Genomic DNA, 15252 nt, shown 5'->3' on the forward strand with positions numbered 1-15252 from the left:
AAAACAACTAACATAAGGGACCTAGTCTAAGAATATTTCATCGGGGCGACAACACATGCTTCGGGGGTACCTCAGCAATATAAGTCAAATAAGGCAACCATGAGGGGGATGGAGTACAGCGAATGAACACCCATGTTCATTAACACCTACAGGTGGCGAACCTGCTAATGTTTCCACAAAACTGTCTAGAATAGCTAGTGGTCGTCATCTAAACTCCGCTAGATGACTAAATCAAACAACAACGAGGCCTCTCATCTGTTTATTACACACCAACTATCTACCCATGTTCTACCCAACATATTAGTAGATAAAAATATACATTTTTATACATAGTTTTGAAAACCTGTATAGCATGCTTTAATCAACACATAATCCACATAACAGATGAGGCACACACACACATAACACATATCTCATAGAGAATAAATCATATCTATGAGATAGAAGAGAGTGAATACATATTCACACATATAAACAACAATATACCATACACATAGCACGTATTTTATAGAAAATACTTAATATTTATGTGTTAGAAGAAGGTAACTACACACTCACACTTATAAACAACAATATACTTAATACACTCGAACCAAACTTGTATTATTATCGTGTTTATGAAAGATAGTATACACTCACCTGATCAGAAGATGATCGGACAGCAGTACGACTTGCAGAAGTAGGAATCCTCAGCAGATCTGAAAGATCTTCACAAAAATCGAACTTCTCGCGGGCAGAGCTTCGGCTCGGGAATCGCACTTCTCGGGATCTTCAGGATCTCGGGACTTGCCTCGGGGCTTGAGTATACCGGGGCTTCGGGATATTTCTGGCACACAAAATGATGCAAAACGGGAGAGAGAAGAGAGGAAATTGGCAAAAGACTCGGCTGCCTTCGGATCCTATTTATAGGAGGCTGGAGCCTCGGAGTACGCGGGGCGTACTGCAGTACGCAGCGCGTACTGCTTCCGAAATCGTCACTGCATGCGTCATCCGAAATGTCGACACTCTTCGGAGTACGCGGGGCGTACCTCGGATCAGACCGGTGACTCGCCTTCGGATAATGCCGGATTAAAAGATTAAAAATAAATAAAATTTATTTAATAAACTTCGGAAATTCATATCTTCTTCATACGAACTCCTTTTTCGACGTTCTTTATATCCACGCGAAGGTGAGACCACGCTCTACAACTTTCGTTTAGACTCCGTTGGCTAATTTCGACTTTATTTTTATTATTTATTTTTAATAGGTCGCGACAGAAAAATTTCGTTATAAATTCATAACTTCTTCGTTTGACGTCCGTTCTCGCCTAAATTTTTATCGCTTTGATACCAACAACGAGACCTTTGATCCTCGTTTAGATTGTTTCGGCTAAAAAACGCTCGATCTCAAATCGAGTATTTCGGGCTGCACACCGCTAAGCCGAAACTTCGATAAATCATAACTTCCTCATACGAAGTCAGATTTGGGCGTTCTATATATATTCGGAAACCTCGTTTCAACTACTACAACATTATTCAAAGATATTAAGTTTATTTTACACTTAAATTTTGACACTTATTTTTATTCTTAATTAATCAAACCACATAATTAAGCAATTAAGCACAAAACACACAATACTTAAATAATACAATCTTTATTTTTACAAAATGGGTTACAGAGGTTAACCTAGACTATTACATTGCTAAAAATGGCAAGTCCGGAAACACAGGCGTTACAATTCTCTCCACCTTAGAATGATTCTGTCCCCGGAATCACACATCAACAAACAAATGCGGATAGCGACTCAACATGTCATTCTCCGTCTCCCAGGTGAGATTCGGCCCATTCATGTGTTTCCATCGGACAAGCACTAACCCAACCATTTTGCGTCGTAACTTCTTAGTCTTTCGGTCGACAATTGTCTTTGGTTCTTCAATCAACCTTTTGTTCTCATTAATTCTCAATTCAGAAATTGGAATTATATCGGGAACTTCTCCTGTGAACTTCCTCAAATAACACACATGAAAAGTGTTGTGAATCGCATTCAGTTCTTCGGGTGATTCGAGCTTGTAAGCTTGGTTCCCAATCCTCTGAAGAACTTTAAACGGTCCAATAAACCTTGGACTCAACTTTCCCCTTTTTCGAAATCTTATAAGTCCCTTCCACGGCGAGACTTTAAGCAAAACCGAATCTCCAATTTCAAAAGTCATCGGTCTTCGCTTCTTGTCAGCATAGCTCTTTTGATGATCTTGAGCTGCTAACATTCTTTCCCTAATTATTTTCAACTTTTCAGCAGTTTGATGAACCATCTCCGGTCCCATAAACTGCTTTTCCCCAGCCTCAAGCCAACAAGACGGCGTACGACACTTCTGTCCATACAAAGCTTGATAAGGTGCCATCTTAATGCTCGAGTGAAAACTATTATTATAGGAAAATTCTACCAAAGGTAAATGTTCATCCCAATTACCTAGGAATTCCAAGGTACATGCTCTCAGCATATCTTCAAGTGTTTGTATCGTTCTTTCACTCTGACCATCAGTCTGCGGATGGTAAGCTGTGCTTAAACATAACTTGGTACCCATTTCCTCTTGTAGACTTTTCCAAAACCTTGAGGTGAAACGGCTATCACGATCCGATACAATCATTAACAGAACACCGTGAAGCCTCACAATTTCCTTCACGTAAGAATTTGCAAGCTTCTCCATAGACCATTTCTCCTTGGCTGCTATGAAATGCGCACTCTTAGTGAATCGATCAATGACCACCTAAATCATGTCGTGACCATTCTTTGTTCTGGGCAGTTTAGTGACAAAATCCATAGCAATGTCTTCCCACTTACCCATAGGCACAGGCAATGGTTCTAAACTCCCGTACGGTTTCTGATGTTGTGTCTTGACTCTCGCACAAGTCACACACTCAGCCACATACTTTGCAACATCAAGCTTCATCGTCGGCCACCAGTAGTAGGGTTTCAGGTCCCTATATATTTTAGTGCTACCAGGATGAATCGAGTACATGGTTTTGTGAGCTTCTTCCATCAGAAGATCTCTGACTCCTCCTGCCTTAGGTATCCAAATCCAATCTTGGAACACCTTCAGTCCATGACTGTTTACACCGAACACCAACGTTTTGCCCAAACGTTCCTCTTTTCGGTCATTTTTCTCAGAAGCCTCCTCTTGAGCTTTCTTTATACTCTCCACAATTGTCGAGACAACTTCAATTCTCAACGCTCTTGGCCTTTTCCTTTCAAGATTGACCTTCCGACTGAGAGCATCAGCAACAACATTAGCTTTACCGGGGTGGTAAAGTATCTCGCAGTCGTAGTCTTTAAGTAATTCTAGCCAGCGTCGTTGCCTCATATTCAATTCTTTCTGATTAAAGAGATATTGGAGACTCTTATGATCAGTGAAAAGTTTGCACTTCGTGCCATAGAGGTAATGCCTCCATATTTTTCAGAGCGAAAACTACCGCTGCCAACTCCAAATCATGAGTCGGGTAATTCTTTTCATTCTCTTTCAGCTGTCGAGACGCATATGCTATCACCTTTTCTCTTTGGGTCAAAACACAACCCAATCCAACCCCAGACGCATCGCTATAAACAGCGAAGTCTTCAACTCCATCGGGTAGAGAAAGTATCGGTGCCTCGCATAGCTTCTTCTTTAGCTTCTCGAATGCTTCTTTATGCTTATCACTCCAAGCATAAGTAGCTCCTTTGTGGGTCAAAGCTGTCAATGGACTAGCGATCAAAGAAAAGCCTTGGATAAACCTGCGGTAGTATCCGGCTAATCCTAAAAAGCTTCGAATCTCCGTGGGACTTTTCGGTTGTTCCCACTTCATCACAGCTTCGATCTTCGCTGGATCAACCATTATCCCTTCTTGGTTGACCACGTGACCCAAGAATTGGACTTCACGAATCCAAAAATCACATTTGGAGAACTTCGCATATAGCTTCTCCTGCTGCAAAACTTCTAACACTTCTCGCAAGTGTCTGCCATGGTCCTCTTGGCTTTTCGAGTAAATCAAAATGTCGTCTATGAACATTATCACAGATTTATCAAGGAACGGATTACAAACCCTATTCATCAAATCCATGAACGCTGCCGGAGCATTGGTTAGTCCAAACGACATAACCAAGAACTCGTAGTGTTCATATCGCGTTCTGAATGCAGTCTTCTCGATATCTTGCTCTCTTACTTTCAGCTGATGATATCCTGACCTTAGATCGATCTTCGAGAAATAGCTCGAACCTTGCAATTGATCAAATAGGTCATCAATCCTCGGCAACGGATATCTATTCTTTATTGTTGCCTTGTTCAGCTCTCTGTAATCGATGCACACCGGAGCTCCCCAGGGCGATGAACTAGGTCTAATGAAACCTTTGTCCAATAACTCCTGAAGTTGCATCATTAGCTACTTCATCTCCGTCGGTGCTAATCGATAAGGTGCTTTTGCTATTGGCGTGGTTCCTGGTAACAAGTCTATTCTGAACTCCACTTGTCTATCAGGTGGTAATCCAGGAAGGTCTTCGGGAAACACTTCCGGATACTCACACACCACTGGAATACTCTGCATCACCTTCTTTTCTTTCTTAGCATCAATCACGAATGCTAAATATGATGTACATCCCTTGGTCAAACACTTTCTGGCTTTCATTAGAGAAATGATTCCAGAATTTACTCTGCGTTTGTCCCCATACACCATAAATGAATCCTTCCCAGGTGGGTTTACTTTAACTATCTTCTTCTTGCATAAAATTTCGGCATCATTGGCGCTAAGCCAATCCATTCCTAAAACGATGTCGAAACCATTAAGCTCGATAGGCAATAATTCCTCGTGAAACTTATTCCCATTAAGATCAATTAAAATGTCTTTCATACGATGGCCAACAGGTACAAACTTGCCACTAGCTACTTCGACTAATAAAGCATTATCTAGTCTATCAATAGGCAAAGCTAGCTTTCTACCAAACTCATGCGAAATAAAGGAGTAGTTGGCTCCAGAATCAAACAAAATTTGAGCAAGTAATTCATTTACGAGAAAGGTACCTGAAGCGACATCAGCTTCATCTTTCGCAGCCTCGAGTGTCATCTGGAAGGCTCTCGCCTTCGGCTTTGGTGGAATGTTGGGCCTAGCTGCCTCCTTCTTCTTCGGACAGTCTTTCAAAATATGCCCCTCTTCATTACAACCAAAACACATCCTTTTGTTGTTCGGACATTCATTGGCAAAATGTCCAACCTTTCCACACTTGTAGCAGGTTACATCCTCGCTACATTTCCCAAAGTGCTTTTTCTTACACTTATCACACCACTTCGCTTCGCCTCCTTTTCCTCCAAAATTTTTCGAATCAGATTTCGAAAATTTGCCCTTCTTACCGGAACCAGATGTTCCCTCAAACTTTCTTTTATCACCAACCTCAACCTTGTCGGTGGTTCTTCCCTTTATCATGTTCTCAACAGACTTGGCAGCCCAGATAGCTGCCTCTAGAGTAAGTGCCTGACGTACTGGCACCTCGTACTCCCATGGGAGTCCCTTCGCATACCGGTCCACCTTTGTCAAATCGTCTGGGATGATACGCAAGGAAAACTCCATCTTATCAGTGAAGCTATTGGTGTATTCATCAACTAACATGCTGCCTTTTGTCAATGTCAGGAACTTGTTCTCCAACTCCAACAAATTTGGAGCCGAGCAGAACTTGCGCTTGAATTGCACCAAGAACTCTGCACATGACAAGTGCAGTGGCTTATTAGGGCTCAACGTCTTCCCTAGAGTGTTCCACCAACGAACGGCTCCACCTCGGAATTGTCGCACAGCATAGATAGTCTGCAACTTGCCTCTGCAGCCACATGTCATAAAGGCTAACTCCATTTCGGAGATCCAATCCATAACCCCAATCGGATCCTCCTTTCCATTCAAGGTCGATGGTTTGCAAGTTAGAAAGTCCTTGTACTTTTATCCCATTCCATCATTCCTTCCATCATGGTTATCTTGCCTAACTATCGGTGGGTTGGCTTGACCAATAGACCCACTGAAGTTTCCCCCTTCCGAGTGCCCTTCATTTAATTCAGGCTCCTCCACATGAATTGACAGTTCTTCACAATTCTGTTGAAGCAACTGTCTAGTTTCATCCATCTGACGATCCAACATCGTCTGAATCATCATTTGCACACCAGCCATGGTTATTGGCTCAGGTGCTGCTGCTACGACAGGTACTTGTTCAATCACTGGTGGTTGATTCCTGTTTTCGTCAGCATTTCCAACTCCACTTCTGGTTCTCACCACTTGATCTACACACCGAATAAGGTGAAATTAGATCCTCAATCATGATAGATATTCAAATCTTCCTTATCACACCGAAACGTTTACATGCTAGTTCTAATACCGTAGACACACGCTTAGAATCCTACACACATAAGGTTTCTAGATCCGGTCGGCAACAGACCATAGATCCGAACAAATAATATCATATATGGCAACATATAACATTTAGCACATAAAGCATTTTAGGCAACTTTCCTAAAATAAACCAGTGCTCGTGTCTAAAACACAACAGACACACATCTCAAAATTCCACTTAGCATTCTAAGTTTAAGTCTAGAAATCCTACAAATTCCTAGTTCGCTTAAACTAATGCTCTGATACCAACTGTGACATCCCCAAAATCTCGGCCAGAAAAGACCGTTTTTCATTTATGCTTTTAAAATATTTTCAGAGTAAATCCTTTTGATTTGAAAGAGTTGCGGAATTTGTTCCCAAAAACAAAACATGATAAAACAATGTTTACCAAAGCATTTCATAAAAGAAATGTATTTTTCATTATATAATCAAAACTCGGGGTGTCATGTTCCGATACAGACCAATAAACATAAACGATAGCATTACAAATCATTCAACGAATATATACATATACAGACTTGTAAACAAAACAACTGATGGTTCATCCATCTCATGCCCTCGCGCCACTTCCTGTAATAAAAATAAAACTGAGTGGGTCAGGCTTGGGAGCTTGGTGAGCATATAGGGTTTTCAACCCACAATAAATAATCATATTTAATTTTCACCAACCAACAATAACCCAATTACCAATTCCCGTTATTCTCACTTTATGTCCCTAAAACAACTAACATAAGGGACCTAGTCTAAGAATATTTCATCGGGGCGACAACACATGCTTCGGGGGTACCTCAGCAATATAAGTCAAATAAGGCAACCATGAGGGGGATGGAGTACAGCGAATGAACACCCATGTTCATTAACACCTACAGGTGGCGAACCTGCTAATGTTTCCACAAAACTGTCTAGAATAGCTAGTGGTCGTCATCTAAACTCCGCTAGATGACTAAATCAAACAACAACGAGGCCTCTCATCTGTTTATTACACACCAACTATCTACCCATGTTCTACCCAACATATTAGTAGATAAAAATATACATTTTTATACATAGTTTTGAAAACCTGTATAGCATGCTTTAATCAACACATAATCCACATAACAGATGAGGCACACACACACATAACACATATCTCATAGAGAATAAATCATATCTATGAGATAGAAGAGAGTGAATACATATTCACACATATAAACAACAATATACCATACACATAGCACGTATTTTATAGAAAATACTTAATATTTATGTGTTAGAAGAAGGTAACTACACACTCACACTTATAAACAACAATATACTTAATACACTCGAACCAAACTTGTATTATTATCGTGTTTATGAAAGGTAGTATACACTCACCTGATCAGAAGATGATCGGACAGCAGTACGACTTGCAGAAGTAGGAATCCTCAGCAGATCTGAAAGATCTTCACAAAAATCGAACTTCTCGCGGGCAGAGCTTCGGCACGGGAACCGCATTTCTCGGGATCTTCGGGATCTCGGGACTTGCCTCGGGGCTCGAGAATAATACCGAGGCTTCAGGATATTTCTGGCACGCAAAACTATGCAAAACGGGAGAGAGAAGAGAGGAAATTGGCAAAAGACTTGGCTGCCTTCGGATCCTATTTATAGGAGGCTGGAGCCTCGGAGTACGCGGGGCGTACTGCAGTACGCAGCGCGTACTGCTTCCGAAATCGTCATTGCATGCGTCATCCGAAATGTCAACACTCTTCGGAGTACGCGGGGCGTACCTCGGATCAGACCGGTGACTCGCCTTCGGATAATGCCGGATTAAAAGATTAAAAATAAATAAAATTTATTTAATAAACTTCGGAATTCATATCTTCTTCATACGAACTCCGTTTTCGACGTTCTTTATATCCACGCGAAGGTGAGACCACGCTCTACAACTTTCGTTTAGACTCCGTCGGCTAATTTCGACTTTATTTTTATTATTTATTTTTAATAGGCCGCGACAGCAAAACTTCGTTATAAATTCGTAACTTCTTCGTTTGACGTCCGTTCTCGCCTAACTTTTTATCGCTTTGATACCAACAACGAGACCTTCGATCCTCGTTTAGATTGCTTCGGCTAAAAACCGCTTGATCTCAAATAGAGTATTTCGGGCTGCACACCGCTAAGCCGAAATTTCGATAAATCATAACTTCCTCATACGAAGTCAGATTTGGGCGTTCTATATATATTCGGAAACCTCGTTTCAACTACTACAACATTATTCAAAGATATTAAGTTTATTTTACACTTAAATTTTGACGCTTATTTTTATTCTTAATTAATCAAACCACATAATTAAGCAATTAAGCACAAAACACACAATACTTAAATAATACAATCTTTATTATTACAAAACGGGTTACAGAGGTTAACCTAGACTATTACATTGTTAAAAATGGCAAGCCCGGAAACACAGGCGTTACAGTTTGTAAAAGTGTAATGTACTCACTTTTATAAAGATGTATGTTTTGAAGTAATGAACATATGTACACATATAAACTTTATGTATTTAAAAATATAAATATACATGAATAGTAATAGCTTGAATTCTTGAAATACTACAAAGTTTTATAATGTGCTTATTATAATATACAATGGCACATAAAAATCATATATTTTTGTATCATGTAACATTTGTTGTGCGAACTAGTTATTTTACGATAAAATAACCATAATATGTATACGAAAAGTTTATACTAGTTTATTTGTAACAATATGTTAAATTGTTAAAAAAATATTTTTAAAGACTAGATTTATTGTATTTTCGCATAAAGGATAATATATTTGTATAAACAAAGTATATAGGCACATGTATTCCCCCTCCTCCTGAAATGATTAGAAATATTAAGAAGGGGCCGTAAGGACTCACCCTTGGAGCGTGAGTTTGAGTTGTACGAAATTTGTTTATTTTGAGAAGCTTGACGTGAGAAACCGCAAAACCATAATTTTTGAACTTTGAAATACTTTCGGGTCCGTTTCGTAATGAATTTAAACTATTAGGGGTTGATTTGTAATTTCACTAAAGTATAGGGGTTGTTTGGTAATTTAATCAACCAAAGTGGGACTGATTTGCTTAAAATAATTTATAGGAGGGACTGCAATGGTTTAAATGGAATTTAAGTTTGGGAAGTGGATTGATTTTGTTAAGAATCTCCACGGGAGGGGCTATTTTGAATAAATGGGTTCAATGTATGGGGTTGGGACTGATTTTGAATACATGATTTAATAAGGAGGTTAGTTTGGTCATTTCATAAGTTAAATGAAATTAGGGCTTTTAAGCCCCCATCTTCGTCATTTGCTGATCGAGTAAAGGAAAGAAACGGAATGAACGAATGCAGATAGAACGAAGGCGGCAAGTGATCGAAACTGATGAACGAAGACGGTGAGAAGGAAAGCACGTAGCAGTAACGCTGCATCCGGGCCCTTGCTGTCGCAGGTAACGAAGAGGACCGAAGGAAGAAAAAGCTCGCAGGCGGCGAGGTTTCGTCGGTCGATTCATGAAGTGGGAGGCGTCTCCGGGGTCGACGAGGCCGAAGGAACGAGGGAAGATGCTGCGAGGTTGATTGTGGTCTCGGTAGGTGCAGCGCGGGGCGGCTCAAGCAGTCTCTCGGGCGCTTGATTGGCTGTGGTAGCGAGGTGCGAAGGGACTCCGGGAGGGGATAGGCAACAGCGACGTCGCATGTGGCTTCGGTGGGGTTTCATCGACAGAAGAAGAAGAAGAGAAGGATGCGAAATCGCGTTGGAGATGGAAGGTCCTGTTGCTTCCGGTTCTTCTTTTCTCTTTTTTTTTTAACAGAAATCAATGGAGTCTTGGTGTGTGTGTTGGGTTTGATTTTTGATAGGGAATGAAGAACGAATGATATGTTGCTCTTGTGTTTGCACTGGGAATGTAGCGAGGTGCGAAGGGACTCCGGGAGGGGATAGGCAACAGCGACGTCGCATGTGGCTTCGGTGGGGTTTCATCGACAGAAGAAGAAGAGAAGGATGCGAAATCGCGTTGGAGATGGAAGGTCCTGTTGCTTCCGGTTCTTCTTTTCTCTTTTTTTTTTAACAGAAATCAATGGAGTTTTGGTGTGTGTTTGGGTTTGATTTTTGATAGGGAATGAAGAACGAATGATGGTGATGTTGCTCTTGTGTTTGCACTGGGCACGAAAACACCCACTTTAGTGGTGTGTTCTTGGCTGGAAATGAAGAAGAAGAAAGAAAGAAGAGAGACGAGGTGAAGCGGTGAACGATTGAAAGTAGTCTTAAGGGTAGAAGTTATCAGATTTCTCTATGATTTGGTTGCACCGTTGAGACCCATTTTGAGTGTTATTCTTCTTTTTCTTGAATGATCAGTAGATGGAGTGGCTGCAGTCGAAGGACAAACAGAAGAAGTAGAAGGTCTTTGCGTGTGGTAAAGTGTGATTAAGTGAAAGATGAAGAGTAGATGGAGTGGCTGCAGTCGAAGGACAAACAGAAGAAGTAGAAGGTCTTTGCGTGTGGTAAAGTGTGATTAAGTGAAAGATGAAGTGTGTATGAAAAATTATAGTTTTGACTGTCAATTGAAAGGGGAAAGAGTTGTGTGTAAAATTGAGAAATGTTGAAATGTGGTAGAACTAATAGATTTGTTTTTTTCTCATAATTATGTATTATTTTGTCATTGATTATGTATTTGGTTAAATTCATTTTATTAAAATCTTGGACAACCATTATATATATACATAAAATACATAGAGATTCATACTAATATTTTGTTTATATGAATATGTGATTTATTTAGAGAAATCGAGTATGGTATGTAATGGAAATCAAAACCTAAGGTTGCTCGAGTGGTGCTACGACCCAATTCTAGAATGTTACCGTAGGCTGTGATTTTTCTGATCTTTTGTTGTCCGATTTTTGTTCTTTTTCTGTTTTAACTGTTTTGTACCTCCTAGCCCCTTGCTAGTTTTTGTCTTCCTAATATATGCCTGCCGTTCAAAAAAAAATTCATATATACACTTGATTTTTGGTCTTTAAAAGTCATATATGACATATACATTTAGACGTGTATATTTTAATGTTGTTGTATATGTGGTAATAAAATGTCATCATTTTTTTTTGCATTCTCGATTTGTGTGCAATCGATTCTTAAATCAAATAATTTTTCTGAGGCTGGAGAATAATAGAGTTTAGTTTAAGGATTTCAAAAACCAGAAACAAATTAATTTTTCGAGTTGCAGAACTTAGGGAATTCGCGTTTAATTAACCTAAAACATTCGATTTTTCAACACTTGCAAATATTTTTCATAAAATTATTTCGATTATAAAATTAAATATTAAACTATAGCCTGAGTCCAAAAATGTTTTCGGAGTTTCCATCTGAGGTGTGCAAGTCCCTCAACGGATAGAAACGGTTTTATCAGTTTAAGAAAATCAATACTATACTGATTTTGGATTCTTAAAACGGTTGTATGTTTTGCATACGAACTCCGTTCTAGACGTTCTTTATATTTTCAGAAATAGGGAAACATGTGCTACGGGACTAGAGTGTTTGTATTGCTCATAATTGCTTAATACGAAATTTTAGTTTTTCAAATGCATTAATTATGGTTGCAGTTTGAGCTGCTTGATTTCCTTTGTCAGCTTACACATTTGGAAGTAAGATACAATCTGGTATCTTATAATAGTTGAAATGAGCTCATTTATTTTACATAAGATGTATGAAAACTCAATGAGTCAAATTACCAAGAGATTTACCATGAACTTGACCGTTCATAATCTTTGACCTAAATTTCAGGATGTCACAATGTCAGATATCCAATTTGCATCAATGTATCCTTCGATAACTATTGGATTTTTGCCATAATTCAATCCATATTCTCACGTGTATCTCACATACCTTAACAGCCTAATAATACTCTTCCAGTGTTCAGAACTGGGTTTAATAGTATATCTACTTAGTCTGCTCACAACATATGGTAAGTCAGGTTTGGTACACTCATTAGATAAATCAGACTGCCAATAATTATTGAATATTCCACTTGATTAACGCTTTCACCTCTATTTTTACGTAGATGTTGACTAGTGTCAATTAGAGTTCTGGCTATGCTAGTATCTTCCTTAACAATTTTTTTAAGAATCTTATCCACATAGTGTGTTTGACTTAAAATTAAACCACTTTGGGTTCTTGTGATCTTGACTCCAAGAATCACATCCGCTAAACCCATATATATTTCATGTCGAACCTGGATTTCAACATATCCTTTGTGGATCTTATCATCTTTTCATCACTACTAATGCTAAGCATATCATCAACATATAAACATAAGATGACATAACCTTGAGTGGTGTTTTTCACATAGATATACTTATCACAATCATTGATTCTAAAGCCACTTTCCATCATGACTTGGTCAAACTTTTGATGTCATTGTTTTAGAGCTTGTTTTAATCCATAAAGAGACATAACAAGTTTACAAACCTTATTCTCCTGTCCCGAGGCAATGAATCCCTCAGGTTGCTCCATAAAAATTTCTTCTTCTAACTCTCCATTTAGGAAAGAATTTTTCACATCCATTTGATGAACTTGCAGGTTTCTAATAGCTGCAAGGGAAAGAACTAATCTAATGGATGTTATTCGTGCTACCAGCGAATACATATCAAAGTAATCTAAACCTTCCTTTTGTCTATAACCTTTGGTTACTAGTCTTGTCTTGTATTTATCAATACTGCCATCATGTTTCATCTTTCTCTTAAAAATCCAATGGTAACCAATTGGCTTGTTACCTAGAGGTAGATCCACTAGTTCCCACATATGATTTTGTAAGATAGATTCTACCTCATTTTTGATGGCATCTCTCTATTGATGTCCCTCGAAAGAAGTAACCGCCTCTTTGTAGCTTTTAGGTTCACTTTGCACTATATAGGTGAAAAAATCATCACCAAATGATTCTTTGACTCTAGCCCTCTTACTTCTTCTGAGATCTATTTCTTTTTTCCTCAGATTGAGCTTGTTCGTCCTATCGAACAACTTCATTGTTTAGTAAAGATGGGCGTTCAACCTCCTTGTTCAAACAAGGAAATACATCTTCAAAAAATGAAGCATTCCTTGATTCCATTATTTTATTCTTATGTATCTCAAGATTCTTGTAATAATGCACAAGGAACTAATAGGAACTACTATTTTGTGCATATCCAATGAATACACAATCCACTGTTTTAGGACCTAACTTTTGTACCTTAGGCGATGGTACAACAAATTTGGCTAGGCACCTCCACACTCATAAGTACTTATATGATGTCTTTCTTCCCATCCAAAGTTAATATGGTGTTTCATCATTTTCTGTATGAGGTATCTTATTTAAAAGATAGTTAGCCAAAAAAAATAGCTTCCCCCCACATTGACTAGTTTACACCATTACTAATAGCATGTCATTAACCATCTCGTTCAAGGTACGATTCTTTCTTTCAACAACGCCATTAGATTGAGGTGAATAAGGTGATGTGAATTCATGGCGAATTCCATTTTGAGCACAAAATTCAACATAAGGAGAAACATATTTTCCACCCTTATCACTTCTAACTACCTTGATTTTCTTGTTGATTTGATTCTCAACTTCCGTTTTTTACAAGACAAACTTATCCATTGCTTCATCTTTATTCTTAAATAAATATATGTAGCAATATTTAGTGCTATCATCGATGAACTTAATGAAGTATTTGTTCCCACCTAGAGTAGGAACTGATTTCAAATAACACACATCAGTGTGAACTAAATCAAGAGGTTCGGTGTTTCTTTTGATTGTTTGGAAAGATAATCTAGTTTGTTTGACTTCAACACATGTGGGACATTAATTATTTGAGTCAATATTAAATTTTGGTATGTAGTCTGGTTTAACTAGACATTTAATAGAATTGTAATTTACATGTCCTAAACGACCATGTCAAACATTTGAACACTCAAGAATATAAGCAGAACTAGAACTTGCTTTATTCATTTCATTTGACACCATTACATTCATTTTGAACATGCCGTTCATGGCATATCCTTTTCCCACAAACATACCATTCGTGGACAAAACAAACTTGACTGACTCAAACACAAGGTTAAAACCAAACTTATTCAACACACCACCCGACACTAGATTCTTACAAAGTTCTGGAACATACAAAAACATCCCTAAGCTTCACATCTTTCCCCGATGTCATTTTGAGAACGACATCACCAACACCTTTGATATCTGTGATAACTGCATTTCCCATGTAGAGTTTTTCACCATCTTCAACTTCCTTGTAGGTGCTGAAAACACTCTTCATGACACACATGAAGAGTAGCCCCCATGTCAATCAACCACTCCTTTGAATTAGTATTCATGAGATTCACCTCCGAGACCATGCTCGTGAGATTAGTTATCATGGCCACCAACTCCATGTCATCACTCACCATGTTTGCTTGACGGTTCTCCTGTTTGGGTTTCGGGAATTCCGAAGCCTTGTGACCTGGTTGGCCATAATTGTAGCACTTGAAATTCTTCTTGAAAGTTCCTGCCTTGGGACCTAGGTTCTTGTCGTTTCCTTTCCCTTTGTGAGCTCCCTTGTCTTTGCTCTTAGACGTTCGACCAGCTTCCACCACATGAACTTTAGAAGGTTCAACATCACCACCTTTCTTCAAATCTATTCGATTGTATTCTTAAATGTGAAGATGCACCACCAGTTCCTCCATATACACCTCTTTTCGCTTATGCTTAAGGTAGTTTTTGAAGTCTATCCAACCGGGTGGAAGCTTTTTGTTGGAATAGTGTCTAAGGCTGCAACTATATTAGGCAAGTATTTGACCCGATTGTGCATGGTCCTTTTGGGTTGCCTTCACCATAGCAACTTGATAGGATGATTTATGAAGAGAG

At 38.9% G+C, this 15252-nt stretch overlaps 1 long non-coding RNA gene across 2 annotated transcripts; it reads left to right on the forward strand.

The window, feature by feature from the left end:
• The first annotated feature begins 9695 nt into the window (after positions 1-9695).
• On the forward strand, positions 9696-11083 carry LOC111903853 (uncharacterized). 2 transcript variants are annotated; one of them, XR_008226838.1, is made up of 3 exons: positions 9696-10137; positions 10228-10638; positions 10724-11083. It is a non-coding gene; the product is annotated as an uncharacterized LOC111903853 (long non-coding RNA). The 2 variants fall into 2 exon arrangements; XR_008226837.1 differs by having other exon boundaries at positions 9696-10638.
• The last annotated feature ends 4169 nt before the right edge of the window (positions 11084-15252 follow it).

This window comes from Lactuca sativa, chromosome 9 (assembly GCF_002870075.4).
Source record: "Lactuca sativa cultivar Salinas chromosome 9, Lsat_Salinas_v11, whole genome shotgun sequence".
NCBI classification, from domain to species: domain Eukaryota; kingdom Viridiplantae; phylum Streptophyta; class Magnoliopsida; order Asterales; family Asteraceae; genus Lactuca; species Lactuca sativa.